Below are 20,282 nucleotides of genomic sequence, written 5' to 3'. Positions count from 1 at the left end.
AAGTCGATCCGGTATAGTTCCAAACCAATACCTGTGCAAATGATTTATGCATGACAATCATGTCCTTGTAGCACAAGAAACGGTGCTATATATCAAACTACACACTAATCTCAAGTGGTCATTAATCGCCCAACATTTAAATGGCCTTGATTAGGGATAATTTTTTATTAAAATATTCAATGTGCACTTAATCGGTGTTTCTTTATCCAAGACATTGTCTTGATACCCTATTTTGAATATTCTCAAAAATCGAATGGACTCATTATTTTTCTAAACCACAATTAAATAGTTTATGGAATTATTAGTAAAAATTTCATTCCACCATGAAACTTTTCAACGTTTCATCTTATGATAAATGGCTTTCGCCAAATGTTTTAATAGTGATACTCTTTGCAAAACATGTATAGAAATCACACCCATATTTAATATGCTTGATTTCTTTTATGCAATTGTGAATGTTGTGGTTCACTTATTGCATTGGTTTAGTTCTGATTACTTTACAAATCTTAGCATCTTCATTATCGAACACTTTCATAATAAGATGGTAAAATTCAAGAGTGTCATGGATTATATGTAATTCAGGATTTATTGTCCAAGTGATGGCTCCCACTCATTTTCATGATTTGGGATCTTCAACTTGACAACCTACAATCATCAACGTTCAACAACCTACAATCATCAACGTTCAACAACGAGCTATCCATTGAACAACTTCCTTATTATTGGCTTTAAGGCAACAATATTCTCAACATACATTTTAGTAGACTTCTTAATGATGTTTTGCTTGGATTTCACTCCAAACGGCTCACAATGATTTGGGGAACCCTAATCACTTGTGATCATGGAAATTTACCTTAAATTTCCGCACATTACACATGGATGCACATCCATGTTACCATTCTCATGCCACGATGTATCTTAGCTCGTGCTTATAAATGGCTTCCTTGTTAAGGATGTAATCCTTAATTATAAGGTTGTGCTCGCAACATAAATACTCAAATTATATTTGTTTCCATGCATCAAGAACTCATCATTTTACTTATCCAAGTACTTTGGATGTTCTTGATCATAATCTAACGATCCATTACTTAGATTCAAGTTGATTGGTACTTTTATACTTTACATGCTCTAAGAATGTAAGTCGTATGATGATTTTATATCGTAGCATACATGACGGATTTAATTCCCAATTTTATTCCATTCATGTGACATTTTAGCTCATCCAGTTTCACCGAGTCTTGCGAAACTATTTGCTATGTGATGCAGTTGAAAGTCTCTACTAGAGTCTTTCTTGTTTGACTTAGTATTAGCCTAGCTTATACTTAGTCCAAACATTTACTTAGTTTTATACATATGGGTTGAAAGCCTTTCAAAGTCCTTCATGTTTAACATGGTAAATTCCTTTACTCGTTTAAACATTTTATTACGTCTATACAATAGATCTTAATCCCCAATATGTACTAAGTATCGCCTTTATCTTGGTCCATTGTCGAAAATACTTTCAAATCTAATCATTTAGCATTTGATAGTCATTTCACAATAGAGTTCGTAAACTTCCTGATGGACCTTTGCATAATTGACTTTTACTCCCACTAAACTTCATATCTAAAACAATTTATATGTCTCTCAATAGGCCAATCCTTCTATTAACTTTATGAGAAAACACGTTCCAATTCCTACAAACATTGCTTCCCTTAATCCCACAATGGATTTCTTGAGCTTGCTTTCAAATCTAGATTTCCATAGACTATTTAAAAAACCTTAGACTATTTCCATAGTCTCTTCCAAAAACCTATTTTAAAGAAAGGTTGGTTTTGGTATCTACTTTGCCATATTTCATATGCGCAATTTTGCTAGAATAGTCACGAAAAGACTTAAGCATTCCGAGTGGTGAATAGGTTTTTATTAAAATCAACGCCGTAAATTTAATTATATTCTTTTTCAACAAGTCTATCTATGTATGCATATACATTTCCACATTTGTTAGTTTTCTCCTTGAAAACTAATTTGCGATTGATGGGTCTTTACCCTTCATGCAAATAATCAAGTTTCAAACATGATTCTCAAACATGGAGTCTATTTCGGGTTTTATGGCCTCTAACCATTATTCGGAATTTGGATTTGTCGTAGCTAATTTACAAGACACTATTCCCTTACCATATAATAGTAAATAGTATGCTTATAAGTCTTAGGTTTATTACTAACTTAATAGAAATTTATAGGATTCAATCCAACCCTTTGGTGAGTTCTATACCTATACGGGGTAATTGCATCAAACACTGAGTTTCAAGGCGCTTTTAAAGACCTTTGATTATGTTGATCTTACTCTGACACTTCTAAAGTTTTGTGAGTAATGAATTCTCTCATAAGGCACTTGTAAAGTCCTTTGAGTATTCTTGATCAATCATTCTCATGAATCCCTTCTAATAGTCTTCTGAGATTCTCAGTTCTTGTTTGTTGCTAATCTCGATGGTCATTGAGTTCATTTTACTCCCACTTGTCGTTTAGGAAATGTTTTACATTCCAGAAAGACACCGCTTAGAGCAACAAACACTATGTTCTCAATTAGGTTGTGCAGGTAATGTTAGTAGCCTCACAAAGAGACTTGTATATTGTCTTTAGGTAAAAGTTCATTGTGAAACAAACAATTAGCTCACACTTAAGCTATCTTAGCCTTTATTGAGCCACTTGGCTCCCACTTAGGCTAAGAGCCTTAGACATATTCTTGAAAATACGTTATCCATAACTGAATATGGCGTCATTTCTTAGCTTCGACATTTTATTTAGTGAAACATTAGTCATTTGTGCAAATATTTTAAGATCTTTATAGGAAAGGATGTGATCCATCATCGTTCGAGTGATTTCCAAATGACAACGAGGTCTCCGTGTGTTGGGTTTCGTAGCTTCCAACGCTACGCGGAAGAGAAACTCGCCCAAGACCCGCCCCAATAATTAAAGCAATAAAGCATGCATAAACATAATTAAACAATAATTAAGAAAAGGGGTAAAGAAGTAATACCCTTGAAGTGTGCTTCGCTCGCAAATAGAGCTGTTACGACCCGACCCGAACGATCTTCGCCTTGAGGGTTAGTCGAGACCTGACCAAGAATAAAACTAGAGTTTTACGAACTTAAAGGTTTTCTCAATAATAAGAGATGCCTTTTTGAGTTCCATTCAAGTTGTATTCCTAAATGCCCAATATTGGGGTATTTATTGGGAATGGCAATTTGTATCCCCATTTCATGATCAATGTGGGATAGTTGCATTTTTCACTAATTTATTTAATTTAAAAATAAATTATAAAGCAAATGCAATCACTAAGAAACAAGTGTCAAGAGGAGAGAATTGGTTAGGTGAGGACCAAAACCAATAGGGGGACCATTGCCTTGGTCCCCAAGGAAAGCCTTGAGGCCTTGGTCCCCACCTCTCCAAAACCAGCACAAGGGCTGCAGGGCTGGCAGCCAGCTAGCGCGCCAGCACACACCAGCAAGCATGCATAGCGTGCATCTGCCAGCACGCATCAGCCAGCACTCCCAGCATTTGCGTGCTGCTAGCAAGCCACGCATAGTGCTGGGCGTTGGGCGCTGCCTGGCCAGATGATGGCCTTGGGCATACGCACGGACAGCCCTGCTGGCTGGTGCACAGTGATGGCCCTAGGTACTCGCATATAGCGCATAGCCAGCATGTGTGCTGCTAGCAAGCCACGCATTCTGGGCACTGCCATGCTAGGCACACGCACAAGCACACTGCTGCTTGGTGCTGTGCTAGCGATGCACATGCACATGGCGATGGTGCCTAGTGCTGTGCTATGCGATGCACACGCACATGGCGATGGTACCTAGTGTTGTGCTATATGCTGCGAGGTGCGACGAGTAATGCTAGGCCTTGCCTAGCGCCAGCGCCTAGCATGTAAGCAAGGCCTAGCATTGCGATGCTTGGGCGCATGGCTTGCTAGCACATCCGCAAGGACCTAGCACGCCTAGCATGCTAGGCTTGCGATGAACCTAGCCTAGCCTAACACTCACATGGCTAGGCCAACGTGATGTTACGGCTATGCTCGTACTTGTTGCTTGTTGATTTTGCGACGCTTGGTCTCGACGCCCTAGGCTTGATATCCGACGTCAGTGTTCTCAATACTTTGATTCATCTGTTCGGATCGGTAGTACGTTTGGGTTCGACCCGAAGGGTTCAGTCAAGACAAAGCTGTATTACTAATTGTTCATTACTATTACAGATCGGAAGCGACCTCTACCCAGGCATTCCGATGACTTGATCTCACTGAAGAATTAGCTTCCTGATAATTTTGAACCCTCTATCAGAATAATACACTTGTTGGAAGGACACCATTCCTTTCAATCTCCCACTTGTCCTTCCGTACAAGTGTGCATACAGTGTATAGCCCATTTCCTATGTCGCTTAATGTCTCTTCATGAATTGTAAGGTAAGAATCTTGGTCATCCTTATTACGTCCAGAAGTGTTTCTCGATCTCCAAGTTCGACTGTCAATAAGCACATGATTTCTATCTGAGCACGGCCTTGCATTTTCACAGTCTCACTCTTCGAGCGGCCTTGTAAATTGCAAAGACATATTCCCTATTGTTAATAGAGGGACATTCCCAGTCTTGTACTGTAAGCTTCTCTTACTAAGAGGACCTAATCTCCCGAGTGTTCCCGTTATAATCCCTAGTTACGGCGGACGTTTGACAACATCAAAGAGACTAGTACTCAAACAAGAGAACTTCACAATACTCATGGTCAAGGAAACAAGTTCCGATAGCTATAATGAGAAATGTACTTATAACATTTTTAAATCTCTTAAAGTACTCTCATAGGTCGATCCGGTGCAGTTCCAAACTAGCACCTATGTAAATGACTTACGACTACTATGTCCTTGCAGCACAAGAGACGGTGCTGTAAATCATACTACACACTAATCTCCAGTGGTCATTAATCGTCCATCAGTTAAATGACCTCGATTAGGGATAATTTTCGATTTAAATTTTCAATGTTCACCTAACAGGTGTTTCTTTATCCAAGATATGGTCTTGATACCCTGTTTTGATTATTCTCAAAAATCGATTGGACTCAATATTTAATTCTAAACCACAATTAAATAGCAATGGAGTGAATAGTAATTTTGCATGAAAAAGTAATTACTCCATAAATGAATGGTTTCAACATAGTGTTTTACATTAAGACATCTAGTTTAATTAAAACACATGTACAGGGAATTCAAAGCCAATCTCCAACGTGCTTGATTCCCATTACCTCGACGTGCTTGTTGTGCTTCACTTGAGGCAGAGGTTTAGTCAAAGGATCGGCCACATTATCATCCATTCCGATCTTACAAATTCTGATTTCACCTTCGGATTTCCATTCCCTTATCATGTGAAATCGCCTTTGGACATGTTTGACCTTCTGGTGCTCTCTTGGCTCTCTGGCCTGAGCAATAGCTCCATTGTTGTCACAATAGAGATCTATTGGACCCTTGATGGAGGGTACAACAGCAAGTTCACTGACGAACTTACGAATCCAAATTGCCTCCTTAGCTGCTTCCGAAGCTGCTAAGTATTCGGCTTCAGTTGTAGAATTTGCAGTGGTGCCCACGCTTGGCACTCTTCCAACTAAACGCTCCTCCATTTAGGCAAAATATATACCCTGACTATGACTAGAAGTCGTCTCTATCAGTTTGGAAGCTAGCGTCGGTGTAACCTTCAACAACCAAATCTTTGTGGCCACCATAGACCAGGAATTTATCCTTGTTCCTTTTCAGGTACTTTAGGATATTCTTGGCCGCAGTCCAATGCGCCTCTCCTGCGTCTGATTGGTATTATCTTGTAGCACTTAAGGTGTACGATACATCAGGCCTAGTACATATCACGGCATACATGATCGATCCAATTAGCGAAGCATATGGAATCTGATTCATTCTCTCCCACTCGACAGGTGTCTGTGGACACTGTTTCTTGCTGAGAGTTACGCCATGGGACATGGGTAGGTGCCCTCTCTTGGCATTCTCCATGCTGAATCATGCCAGTACTTTATCAATGTAAGTACTCTGGCTCAATCCAATCATCCTCTTAGATCTATCCCTATCGATCTTGATGCCCAATATGTACTGTGCCTATCCTAAGTCCTTCATTCAAAAGCACTTTCCAGCCAGCCCTTTATGGACTCTAATTATTTTGTGCTATTTCCAATGAGCAATATGTCATTGACATATAGGACTAGGAATGCGATGTCACTCCCACTGACCTTCTTGTAAACACAAGACTCATATGGATTCTTGATAAAACCAAACTTACTGATGGCTTCATCAAATCGCAGATTCCAAATTCTGCTTGCCTGCTTCAGTCCATAAATGGACTTCTTAAGCTTGCATACCTTCCCAGCATTGCTTGGATCAACAAAACCTTTCGGCTGTGTCGTATACACAGTTTCTTCCAAAATCCCATTAAGGAAGGCGATTTTGACGTCCATTTGCCATATTTCGTAATCCTAATATGCAGCAATCGCTAGGATGATCCGGACGGACTTAAGCATTGCGACTGGTGAAAAGGTTTCGTCATAATCAATCCCGTGGATTTGCCTGTAACCTTTTGCCACCAATCTAGCTTTGTATACTGATACATTTCCATCTTTATCTGTTTTCAATTTGAAAATCCATTTGCAACCGATGGGTGTGTAGCCTTCGGGCAAATTTACCAAGTCCCGGACTTGATTTTCAAACATGGAGTCCATCTCAGATTTCATGGCCTCTTGCCATTTAGCAGAGTCGGGGCTCGTCATAGCTTGTTTGTATGTCGCTGGCTCATCTCCATCCATGACTATAATGTCCTAATCTTCAGTTAAGACAATACCAAGGTATCTTTCTGGTTGAGATCTTGGCCGTTGCGACCTACAAAGGGTAATAGGTTGAGCATTTACATTGTCTGTTTGATTCTGACCAATCTTATCAACTGCTTCTAAAGCATTTTGATTGTCAGCTTTATCAGGTTGACATTGTTGCTCGTCCTCTCGAACTTCGTTGAGTTCAATTTTCCTCCCACTTGTCATTTTGAAAAGGTGTTCCTTCTCCAAAAAGACACCATCACGAGCAATAAACACTTTGTTCTTTGATTTATTGTAGAAGTAATACCCCTTGGTTTCTTTTGGGTAGCCCACAAAGAAACACTTGTCCGATTTTGGGTGAAGTTTGTCAGTAATTAATCTCTTGACATATGCTTCGCAACCCCAAATCTTTAGAAAAGACAACCTTGGAGGTTTCTCAGTCCATAATTCATATGGAGACTTTTTGACAGCTTTTGACAGAGCACAGTTCAGTGTTAGTGTCGCAGTTAGTAACGCATGTCCCCAGAAAGAGATAGGAAGTTCACTAAGACCCATCATTGATCGAACCATGTCTATCAAGGTTCGATTTCTCCTTTCGGATACTCCATTCCATTGAGGAGTTCCAGGAGGTGTCAACTCTGAAAGAATACCATTTTCTTTCAAGTGATCGTCGAATTCATGGCTCAAATATTCGCCACCTCGATCCGATCGAAGTGCTTTTATCTTCTTGCCAAGTTGATTCTCAACTTCACTCTGAAATTCTTTGAATTTCTCAAAGGATTCAGATTTATTCGACATAAGGTAGACATAGCAATATCTACTATAGTCGTCGGTGAAGGTAATGAAATATCGATAACCTTGCCTTGCTGGTGTACTCATTGGTCCACATACGTCCGTATGTATTAGACCCAATAAGTCACTTGCCCTTTCTCCCAACTTGGAGAATGGCTGCTTTATCATCTTGCCTAATAGACATCCTTCGCAATTTTCAAACGACTCTAAGTCGAATGAGTCAAGAACACCTTCGTGTAGAAGTTTCTTGATGCGTTTGACGTTAATATGGCCAAGACGACAATGCCACAAGTAGGTTTGCTTCACTCGATGGTCTTAGACCTTTTGGTGGTATCATTAATGTTACAAACTTGTTTGTCAAGAGAAAGCACATAAAGACCATTTTCTGAATATGCCTTACCATATAAAACATTATCGAAATAAAATGAACAACTATTGTTCTTAATTCGAAATTCAAATCCCTTGGTGTCCAACGCCGAAATTAAAATAATGTTTTTGGTAACTCTAGGAACATGATAGCAATTGTCAAGTTCTAAAATAAGCCCAAAGGGCAAAGACAAACTGAGAGTTCCAACGGAGACGGCAGACATCTTTGCTCCATTGCCGACCCGAAGCTCGACCTCTCCCTTCTCTAGCCTCCTATTTATCCTTAGTCCCTGACCATTGGAACAAAGGTGTGAGCCACATCCGGTATCTAATACCCATGATGTTTTGCTAGCGAAATTTAAGTCTATAACAAAAATACCTGATGAAGAAGCAACGGTGTCGTTCTTCTTATCTTCCCTGAATTTGAGGCAATCCCGTTTCCAATGTCCCTTCTTCTTGCAGTAGAAACATTCGGAATCGGATTTGGAAGAGGCTACCTTCTTGTCCTTGCTGCTCTTGGCAGTGTTTGACTTAGGCGGAAAATTCTTCTTTTTCCCTTTAAAGCTCTTCTTCTTGCCCGAGCGCTTGAATGGCTTGCCCTTACTCACCATGAGCATATTATGCTTTCCCTCATCCTTGAGGGTTTGTTTGGCTTGCTTCAACATACCATGAAGCTTGGTGAGAGTTTTCTCCATGCTGTGCATATTATAGTTCATTTTGAATTGATCATAGCCTTGGTGCAGCGAGTGGAGAATGATGTCAATTGCCATCTCAGTTGAATACCCAGCATCGAGCCTTTCCATGTTCTCAAACAATCCAATCATTTTAAGAACATGCGGGCTCACCGGCTCTCCTTTCTTGAGTTTGCTCTCAAGGATTTGCCTGTGGGTTTCGAACCTTTCGGTTCGGGCCTGCTCTTAAAACATATTCTGAAGCTCAGATATGATCTCAAAAACCGTCTCCTTTTCAAAGAAAGTCTTTTGAAGGTCCGGAGACATAGTGGCCAACATGATGCACATGACATCCCGATTGGCACTTTGTCATCGGTTAAGGGTAGCCTAAGTGACTTCCTCATTGGGAGTGTCGGGCATTTCCTCATCAAGGATGTATTCCTTTTGATCTTGCATGAGAACAATACTCAAATTTCTTTGACAATCAAGAAAATTTGGCCCACTCAACTTCTCCTTGTCGAGAATTGAACTTAATGAAAACTGTTTGTTTGAGTTACTTGTAGACATGGTTCTACAATTGAACGAATTTGAAATGAAAAACCATTCATAAACCAATAAGTTTGAAATTTTAAAAGCGTTCATGCAAATTTTCAATCTTATTGAGCATTTTGTCCACGCATTAATAATTTGTCCCTTTCGGCGAGAATAAAATGATTCCTAGATCCCAAAAATCAAAAGGTGGTTAAGCATGCTTTGGCTTGTCTTAACACTAGATATTTTAGGGTAAGCAATCCAATTGCTAATAGCTCTAAGCTACTCTCGGTTTGATAAAACGTCGCATCTAATGCATTCTTGACATTTTATCTCTTTTGCCACGACATCTAAGGACTTCTTACTGATATCGTTGAGCTTAACCAAGATCAACTCGTATACCTAGTATACCTTACGTTCCTAGGGAAGTAGTGATGCCTCGCTTTGGCGTAGCCCATCACGTACGCGCATTAGTTCGGTAAGTGTTGTTCTTGGAACGGCAAATTTTAGCTCAATATTTTAAGGGACCTAGGGTTTCTATGTTGGTTGATTTACGTGAACTTAACTAATCATCGCAACAATTGAAATCCTAGATATGCATCTAACATTCAAATATATGTATATGTATATATATATATATATATATATATATATATATATATATATATATATAAGCACAATAATATATATAAAGCATAAAATTAGATGCATTTGGCAACTAGCATGACCCCTTGAAATCTTCAAATTGTCAAGGGTCTTCATCTTGGCTCGTCTTCATCGAAATGCCGTCTTGAGACATCTTTGCCAAAATAAATTTACTAGCTACTACGACTAGGATAATCTAATTATTAAGGTACAAAAATACTCAACGGTATGCAGACCATATTTAGATTTACAAAAATACGTAACAAAACGCAGTCCGTATTTTCTATCCTAATCGGGCCCCACTAGTTGCCATTTTCACGAAACCTGTGAAACAATATATTTTCCATTCATCCATTCACTATATGTGAATGGCCCATGAAATTTTACGACGAAAAACAAGTAAAATTGCACAACACGCAAACTAGTAACTAACTTAGGTTGTTCATCCGATTAACACGCCTAATTAAAACTAGTCAAAGTTGTTTAACATATTATGTTTATTAAGGCGCTATTTGTTCACGAAAAAATCATAAGCTCCCACTAAATTCTGCATCCAACTTAATTAATCTAATTAATTAAGCCGGTAAACCCAAATTTTGTAAAAATTAAAATTTTGCAAGAGATGGAAAAATCGAGGTCTATCCTCGTTAAAATTTTTAAATAAAATTAAAACGGCAAAATTTTGCAAAAGACGATAGCCCCAAATCAAGCAAAAAAAAAACAGCCCACCAACAAAAGAGAGGGTTGCGCACCATGGCTGCTAGGCAGCCCATGTGTTGCGTGTGGTGCTGGCTGCTAGCAAGCTCGCCTAGCGCAGCATGCCTTGCTAGCTAGCACCAGCAGCACACTACGCATGCTAGCTGCTCGCTGGCGCTGGCAGCAGTGGGCTGGCTGGCTAGGGCTTGCTCTCTCGCTGCCCAGCAGCACGCACAAGTTCTCCAGCAACCTAAGGCCCACTCACCCAGCCATAGGCAGCACGCAACAGCACCCTTCACCACACAAAACAGCATTCCAAGGCATTTCCCTTGTGCGCACCATAGGCAGCCACATGTGGGTTGCTAGGCAGCCCGGCTAGCCTTGGTGACGCTTGGGTGTTTTTGCCTTGATTTGCGTGCCGTTTCTCGGGATTTTAATACCGATTTACATGTGACATAAAATCAATTCTAAATTTATTTTAGAATGAATATAGGGCAAAATGAAATTAAAATAAGTCCAACTTAATTAAATTCAATTTTAATGGTGCACAAGCCTAAATCATCCAAAATTACCCTTTTGAAATAATTTAGGTCTTTCTTTGATGCTTAAAATTGAAGGGCTATACCCAAAATTAATTTGACCAATATGCAAATTAATAATGATTTTGACAAAGTAGGGAGTTGGAAAATAAAACCAATCATCCAATGAAAAAAAAAATTTCAACTTTTAACTTGTGTAAAATAACAAAATTACATCTTCCAATATGAAGATTAATCAAAATTTAATCTCAAGTAATTGAACTTTAAGGACTTTAATCAACTCAAAAATGATTAAATCCAAAATTAGTTCAACCATGGAATTTAGAATCAAAGTTCTAACCATTTAAACACTTAAACATTGGATCTTTAATGTACAAGGAACTTAAAATTTCACATTCACAACAAACATTGAACACACCAACTTAAGCACACATTATGACTTCATAACTATGCTTAAAAGGGTTTATAATTGCAGTAGATTAGGGATGCAACCATACATTTAATCTACCCTTAACATGCATAAATTAATCAAGGCATAAAGATTTAAAAATTTTCGTCAAAAACGAAAAACCCCTCGAAAAAAAAATTTCAGGGTGGATTTTGGCTTATGGACAAACCTAAAAGGATCAGAAATGATTTAGAACTTCGATTCCACCCAAAAATCACTATTTTTGAGTCGAAATCTGGGTTCGACAACCAAAATAAAAAAAATACGAGTTTTAAAATCAATTAAAACGAGCTTCTAATCCAATTAGAAAGCACAACCAAAAATTTAAATCCATTTTAAATTACCTTAATTAATTACAAATTGCAATAATTAAAAAGAGCGCGGCTCCGATACCGCTGTTGGGTTTCGTAGCGTTTAACGCTACGCGGAAGAGAAACCCGCCTAAGACCCGCCCCAATAATTAAAGCAATAAAGCATGCATAAACATAATTAAACAATAATTAAGAAAAGGGATAAAGAAGTAATACCCTTGAAGCGTGCTTCGCTCGCAAATAGAGCTCTTACTTCGAAGCTATTAAGCCTCACATGCATGACGGCCTCCAACGGCTCGTACCCACGACCCGACCCGAACGATCTTCGCCTTGAGGGTTAGTCGAGACCTGACCAAGAATAAAACTAGAGTTTTACGAACTTACAGGTTTTCTCAATAATAAGAGATGCCTTTTTGAGTTCCACTCAAGTTGTATTCCTAAATGCCCAATATTGGGGTATTTATTGGGAATGGCAACTTGTATCCCCATTTCATGATCAATGTCGGATAGTTGCATTTTTCACTAATTTATTTAATTCAAAAATAAATTATAAAGCAAATGCAATCACTAAGCAACAAGTGTCAAGAGGAGAGAATTGGTTAGGTGAGGACCAAAACCAATGGGGGGTACCATTGCCTTGCTCCCCAAGGGAAGCCTTGAGGCCTTGGTCCCCACCTCTCCAAAACCGGCACAAGAGTTGCAGGGCTGGCAGCCAGCTAGCACGCCAGCACACACCAGCAAGCACAGCGTGCATCTGCCAGCACGCATCAGCCAGCACTCCCAGCATTTGCGTGCTGCTAGCGAGCTACGCATGGTGCTGGGTGATGCCTGGTGAGATGCTGGCCCTGGGCATACGCACGCACAGCCCTGCTGGGTGGTGCACAGTGCTGGCCCTAGGTACTCGCATATAGCGCATAGCTAGCATACGTGCTGCTAGCGAGCCACTCATGCTGGGCACTGTCATGCTAGGCACACGCACAAGCATGCTGCTGATTGGTGTTGTGCTAGCAATGCACACGCACATGGCGATGGTGCCTAGTACTGTTCTATGCGATGCACACGCACATGGCGATGGTACCTAGTGCTGTGCTATGTGCTGCGATGGTGCGACGAGTAATGCTAGGCCTTGCCTAGCGCCAGTGCCTAGCATGCAAGCAAGGCCTAGCCTTGCGATGCTTGGGCGCATGGCTTGCTAGCACATACGCAAGGACCTAGCACGCCTAGCATGCTAGGCTTGCGATGAATCTAGCATTGCCTAGCACTCACATGGCTAGGCTAACGTGATGCTACGGCTATGCTCGTACTTGTTGCTTGTTGATTTTGCGATGCTCGGTCTCGACGCCCTAGGCTCGATATCTGACGTCAATGTTTGTAATACTCTAGTGACTCATCAAATCCTTCGGATTGATTCGTTTGTTCGGATCGGCAGTTCGTTTGGGTTCGACCCGAAGGGTTCAGTCAAGACAAAGTTGTAGTACTAATCGTTCATTAATATTACAGATCGGAAGCGGCCTCCACCCAGGCATTCCGATCACTTGATCTCACTGAAGAATTAGCTTCCTGATAATTCCGAACCCTCTATCAGAATAATACACTTGTTGGAAGGACACCATTCCTTTCACCGTGAAGACATATTATATTCTTTATGGAGCTATTTATGAAATTCCAATTTCATAACTTTGAGATGATCACCCTTGGCTCAAGCAAATATCGGGTCGATCTAATCTAGACGTTTTGATATCTTGCCAAGTTGATTCTATACTTCACTAAACTTTTGAACTACTCAAGATCTAGTTTGTTCACATTTGATGAATATAGCCATATTCTTAAAATTCTTGTGAAAATGTTGAAATAATGGAATCCACTTTAGCTTTTGGAATCAATTGAATTGTCTATACCAGGCACAATAGCTCCTTTCTTTGTTGGCTTGAACAAGTGAGACTTGCTTGCCTTAGAAAGATTCCGAATCGATTAACTATCAAGAGTGTATCTAACAGAGCCTTGTGTACGTTCTTGTTTATGTGACATTAGTAAAGATGTTCGAAACACAAATCATCTCCATAACTTGACCTTTGTGAGTTTTCATGCTACAGAAATGTTTGTTTATAATCAAGAATCCTTGAATCATGGCTTAAACAACCATGCCATTCAAATAAAACCAGTGTTTTTTATTTTGAATGTGAGTCTTTCTGTGTGTAAACGGATTGTTTGCTGATTATAGAACACAATAACCATTATTTGTTCCAACCTTAGCTTTAAAAGTTCTTTAAACAAAGCAGATGACCTTACAACTGATGTAGAACTACTTGCTTCATTCCAAGCTTGTAAGTCAATAACTTAGCTTAACTTCATTTGTTTTGAGGTCACTTTGAAAGTGGAACTCTCAAGCAGTATCTAATACTTGTGAAGATTACTTGCTAAGTTTAACTACGATAACATGAACTTTTAGGTAGAATTGAAATCTCAAATTCATTTCTTTGTTCCTTGTTTCCTATATTTCTTGTCACACATCATCTCATAACTTTAAGAACCATTTCTTTAAGTGTTTTGACTTTTATACTTTGTTAGGCATAATTAAGTATCTAATGCGCCGTAAAACAAAGTTCCATCTTTTCCTTTAATTAATTCGTACTTGAATTACTACATCAATGATTCCTACCCATTAGTTTATGAAACGAAAAGATATGTTGGTTGCCAACTATTGACAATTTGAGTGTTTCAACTCAATACTTGATGTTCATCAAAACTACCTAGTATTTTGAATATGTCCAACCGTCCTTTCGGATTAAGCTATAAAAGTCATTTATGAGAAGTTGTATTTTAGAAATGCCTTTTCTTCCTTTGAGAACCATTTTCAAAATATTTCCTTTTACCAACCATTGGAAGCAATATAGTTTGATTTAGAATTGTACAAATATAAGTGCAAAGTATAACCATTTATCAAGATAATAACATAAGAAGTTTGAAATTTAAAGCATACATGCAAACTTTCAATCTTATTAAGCGTCTTATCCACGATTAAAATTGTCCCTTTATAAAACGATTCCAAGATCCCAAAAATCAGAAAGTGATTAAGCATGATTTGGCTTGTCTTAACACTTAATATTTTAAGGTAAGGAATCTAATTGCTAATAGCTTTAAGCTATTCTTGGTTCGATAAAATGTCACATCTGATGCTTTCATGACGTTTATCTCCATTGCCACGACATCTAGGGATTCCTTATTGATATCGTTGAGTTTAACCAAAATAAACTTGTATACCTAGTATACCTTACGTTCCTAGGGAGATAGTGATGCCTTGCTTTGGCATAGCCCATCACTATTCACATTATTTCGGTAAGTGTTATCTTGGAATGGCAAATTTGACTCAACATTATAGGAACCTAGGGTTTCTATGTTGGTTGATTTAAGTGAACTTAATTAATCATCGCAACATTCAAAATCCTAAACATGCATCCAACATATCATTCATATATAAGCATAATTATATATAGAAAACATAAGTAAAAGATGCATTTGGCAACTAGCATGACCCCTTGAGTCTTCAAGTCTTCAAGGGTCTTCATCACATCATCTTGGCCTCATCTTCTAAGAATTGCCATCTTCAAGACATCGCCATTAAAAATGCAACTACTAGTAATTATGACTAGGACTAATCTAAATATTAAGGTACAAAAATACACAACGGTATGCAGACCGTATTTAGATTTACTAAAATACATAACCGAACGCAATCCGTATTTACCATCCTAGTCAGGCCCCACTAGTTGCCATTTTCATAAAACCTGTGATAGAATATTCATTCCATTCATCCATTCATTATACGTGAATGGCCCATGTATTTTACAATGTAAAACAAGCAACAATGCAAAACACGCGCAAACTAGTAACTAACTTAGGTGGTTAATCCAATTAACACGCCTAATTAAAACAAGTCAAAGTTGTTAATCGATTATGTGATTAAACGCAATAAAATTAGCTCAAGTAATTAACGAAGCTCACACTAAGTTCCGCATCCAACTTAATTAATCCAATTAATTAAGCCGGTTAAACCAAATTTTGCCAAAATTATTTTTCAAGTACCAGGAAAAACCGAGGCCTAGCCTCATAATAATAATTAAATAAAATAATTAAAACGGCAAAATCCCAAAAATTGCATAGCCCTACGATGCCCAAGTGCCTAGCACCAAGGCTTTGTGTGCCTTACGTGGCTGCTACCCGCACAACCGCTTGGTGCGCCAAGCACATGGGAGTGGGTTACGATGTCGCTTGCGCGTTACACCGACCACATCAGCGCTCTTGCACGCACACAAGTCACGGCCTCAAAGGTCTAAGCTACACGACCTTGTGCTGACCGTAGCCACACATCGCAGCCCACACACTGCACCACGCTGCACTAAGCAGCGCACCATGCCGCACCAAGCAACGCACCATGCTCGCATACACGCACCACGAGCCACGCATCGATGCACCAGCAGCCCCGCACACCTCGGCAGCCACATGTGGGCTACGCAAGCAGCCCGGCTGGCCGAGGGAGTGCTCAAGGATTGAGTGGCTCGATTTGCGTGCTCGTACCTTCGGGATTTTATTCCGAATTTTGTGTGTGATATTAAAATTAATTCTAAATTATTTTTAGAACCAACATTTGAGCAAAATGAAAATAAAACAAGTCCAACTTAAATAAATTCAATTTTTTAGTGCACAAACCAATATTAATTCAAGAACCATTCTTTAAATTATTTTTGGCTCAACTTGATGCTACAAAAATTGAGGATTATTCTCACAATTAATTTAACCAAACATAAATTAATAATGGGTTTTGACAAAATGAAAGGAGTTGGAAAAATAAGAACAATCATCCAATAAATAATTTTCCAACACTAACTTGTGTAAACTTGAAGAATTACATCCTTCCAATATGAAGAGTAATCAAATTCCAATCACAAGTTTGAACTTTTAGGACTTTAATCAATTCAAAAATGATTAAAATCAAAAATTATCTCAACATGGAATCTAGAAAGTAAAGTTCCAACCAAATAAACAAATAAAGATTGGATCTTTAACATTTTAGGGGCTTCAAAATTATAATTTCACCATAAACATTCACACTTGAAGCAATTAATTTGCAAAAATTTGAAATTGTAAGTTTATGTGAAAAATGAACTCACTAAATTAAGCACCAAATATGACTTCATAAACAAGCTTAATAAGGGTTATTATTGCAGTAGATTAATGATGTAACCATACACACAATCTAACATTAACATGCCATAATTAATCAAGGTTTGAAGAATTTAAATTTTTCGTCAAAAACGAAAAATCCCTCAAAAACATGTTTCTTGGTGGATTTTGGCTTCTAGACAACCCTCTAACTCTAAGAGGATCAAAATTGATTTAGAACATCGATTCCACCCAAAATTCACTACTTTTGGGTCGAAATCTGGGTTCTTTAGCCAAAATTAACATTAAAACGAGATTAAAACTAATTAAAACGAGCTTCTAATCTAATTAGAAAGCAAAACCAGAAATTTAAATCCTTTTAAATCACCTTAATAAATAGTTACAATAATTAAATGAACCTGGCTCTAATACCACTGTTGGGTTTCGTAGTGTCCGACACTACGCGGAATGAAACCCTCTCAAAATCCGCACACAAATTAAAGTAACTAAACATGCATATTAACAATCACATAATTAATTAACAAAGAGAAAGAGAGAAAAGCCGATCATACCCTTGATGCCTGCTTCGCTCTTTCTTAGAGCTCGTACTTAAAAGTGTAGAGCTTCGCAAATGCGCAAGCCTCCAACGGCTCTTACCCTCGAGACCCGACCCGAACGGCCCCTACCCCGAAGCTTAGTCGGGGCTAGACCAAAAGTACTTAGAGTATTAGAACGAAAGTGTTATCGCTTATGGAGATCCTTTCAAGTTCACAACTCAAGTGCTCTTTCCACTACTAGAAAAAGGTCAATTTCCGATGGATGTGTTCCGACGAACGAGAAAATCCGTCGGAAAAAACAAAATTTCCAATGGATTTAAATTCCGTCAAAAATTTCGGACGAATTTAAATTTTCCATCGGGAATTTCCGACGGAATTTAAATCCATCGGAAAATACTTAGTTTCCGACGGATTTTCCGTCGGAAAATAATTAGTTTCTGAGGGATTATTCTGTCGGAAATTTCCGACAAAATTTACAGCCTTTCCAACGGAATTATGGATTTTTTTAAAAATAAAGAATAAAAAACCCCAAACCCTAAAAACCTGAAACACCCCTTGCCCCTTCATTTCTCTTTTCTCTCCCCTCTCCTCTTATCTCTCTCCGCCTCTCTTCTCTTTCTCTTTCCTCTCCTCTTTCCTCTTCTATTTCTCTCTGAACTCCTCTCCTCTTTCCTTCTCTCTCCTCCCTCCTTCTCTCTGCTCCACCATTCTCGTCATTTCTCTTCTCCTTCTCACTTCTCCTCTCTTCTCTTTCTCCTTCTCACACCAACAACAAAACCCACCGCCGCTGCACAACCAACACCACCACCACCACCACTACGCAACCTACGCTCCTTCTTCTTTCTCTCTTATCCTTCTCTTTATCTCTTCTCTTTCCTCTTTTCCTTCCCTTTCTCTCTTCTCTTTTCTTTGTCGCCGGCGAGGGGTTGGGTTTGGGTAAAATTCGACAAAGCAAAATTCGACCATGGAGGTGTTGTCTGTCTTCCTTCTCGCCGGCGTCGCATGGTAATTCAGGTTAAATTCAACCATGAAACCTCTAGATCTAGAGGTTTCATGATCGAATTTGGCCGTATTAAACCAAATTCGATGAGAAATTAACATCCGATTTCGGTGTTAAGGTATGTTTTCTTGATTTTAATTTTCTTTCTCTTTTTTTTTTTGTTAATTTTTAAGTGGTTGTTTAGTTAGGATTGTAGATCTAGGTTTGGTTTGGGTGTGTTTAGGTGGTAGATTTGGATTTGGGTTGGTTAGGGTTAAGTGGGGTAGGTTAAGGTGGTGGGTCTGGTTCGGTTAGGCTAGGTGGTTGGGTGGTTCGATTAGGGTGGGGGTACTGGGTTGTGGTGGTGGGTTAAGTGGGGTTTGGTTATGGTGGGGGTACTGAGTTCTTCCTGCATTTGGGTGGGGGTACTGGGTTGTGGTGGTAATAGGTGGTGATACGTCATGGCGGTGGTGTTGCGGCGTAGTTTTTTTTATTTTTTTAATAGGATTTTCCGACGGACTTTGCCGGGCCAGAAAATCTCTTTCGATGCCTGAATTCCGTCGGAAAACCCAGTTCCGACGGAATTTCCGTCGGAAAAGGTCGATTTTCCTACAAAAGGTTTTCCGACAACCGGTTCCATCGGAAATTCCGTCGAAACCGGGTTTTCCGACGGAAGAGGGGGTCATTCCGACGGAATTTTTCCGTTGGAAATGGCCTGTTTTCTAGTAGTGTTCCCAATGCCAAATGATTGGTATTTATAGGGAAAGAACCCCTTGAAATTCCAACTCCCATCAATATGGGAGAGGTGGTAAAGTCAGAAAAAGAATGATTTAATTTAATTCTAAATTAAATTAAATATCCATACAATAAGTAAACGATAAGTGGCACAAGAACAAGGAGGGTAGGTGGGAAGACCACCAAGCCTTGGGGACCAAGGTTGGCTGTCCGCCCACCACGCGCCAACTGGTAGCAGCTGCCTTGGGCAACAAGGCGTGCTGTGATAGCAGCCTTGTGCTCCAAGGCTGTGCTGTCGCTGGGCTTTGTCGCAAGGCCTGGCTGGTGCCCAGCCATGCTGTGCGGCACAGCCAGCTCACGCATAGGCCAGCTTGCGCACTGGGCCTCGTGTTGGGTGGCTTTGCTACTCACATGGCCTAGCATGCTAGCTAGGCCTTGGTGCCCCATATGCGGCCTGCTGCTAGGCCCTTGCCGCAAGGCTTGGTTAGATGCCAGCCTTGTTGGGCCCTATGGCTAGCCAACACATAGGCCAGCTAGCGCGCTGGTCCTTATGCTGGGCGACTTGGCAGCCCGCATAGCCTAGCATGCTGGCTAGGCCTTGTGTTGTGACCACCAGGCAGCACGCACAAGGCCACTTAGCCCGAGTGGTGCGGTTGGTGTCCTTGGCACGTGTTCTTGTCCTAGGTCTTGTTTAACTATCGTGGTATATCAAGACCTTGCACTAGGCATCCGGGCCTAGGTAATATGTCGTTTAACTAATTTCATCATTCAGTCAACTCCTAGAATTGACTTGACTCACGATGCTCGGTTTCGACGCTCTAAGCTCGGAATCCGACGTCCTTGTTCGTATGTAATACTCCAATGACTCATTTAGGTGTGACCCGAAGGGTTCAGTCAAGATTAAGCTGTAATATTAATCATGCATTAATATTATTGATCGGAAGCGGCCTCCATCTAGATATTTCGGTCACTTGACCTCACTGAATAATTAGCTTTCTAATAATTGCGAACCCTCTATCGG

The sequence above is a fragment of the Chenopodium quinoa genome, unplaced genomic scaffold (assembly GCF_001683475.1).
Source record: "Chenopodium quinoa cultivar QQ74 unplaced genomic scaffold, ASM168347v1, whole genome shotgun sequence".
NCBI lineage: Eukaryota > Viridiplantae > Streptophyta > Magnoliopsida > Caryophyllales > Amaranthaceae > Chenopodium > Chenopodium quinoa.
The sequence above is the reverse complement of the archived record's forward strand: the minus strand, read 5'-3'. Positions refer to the sequence as shown.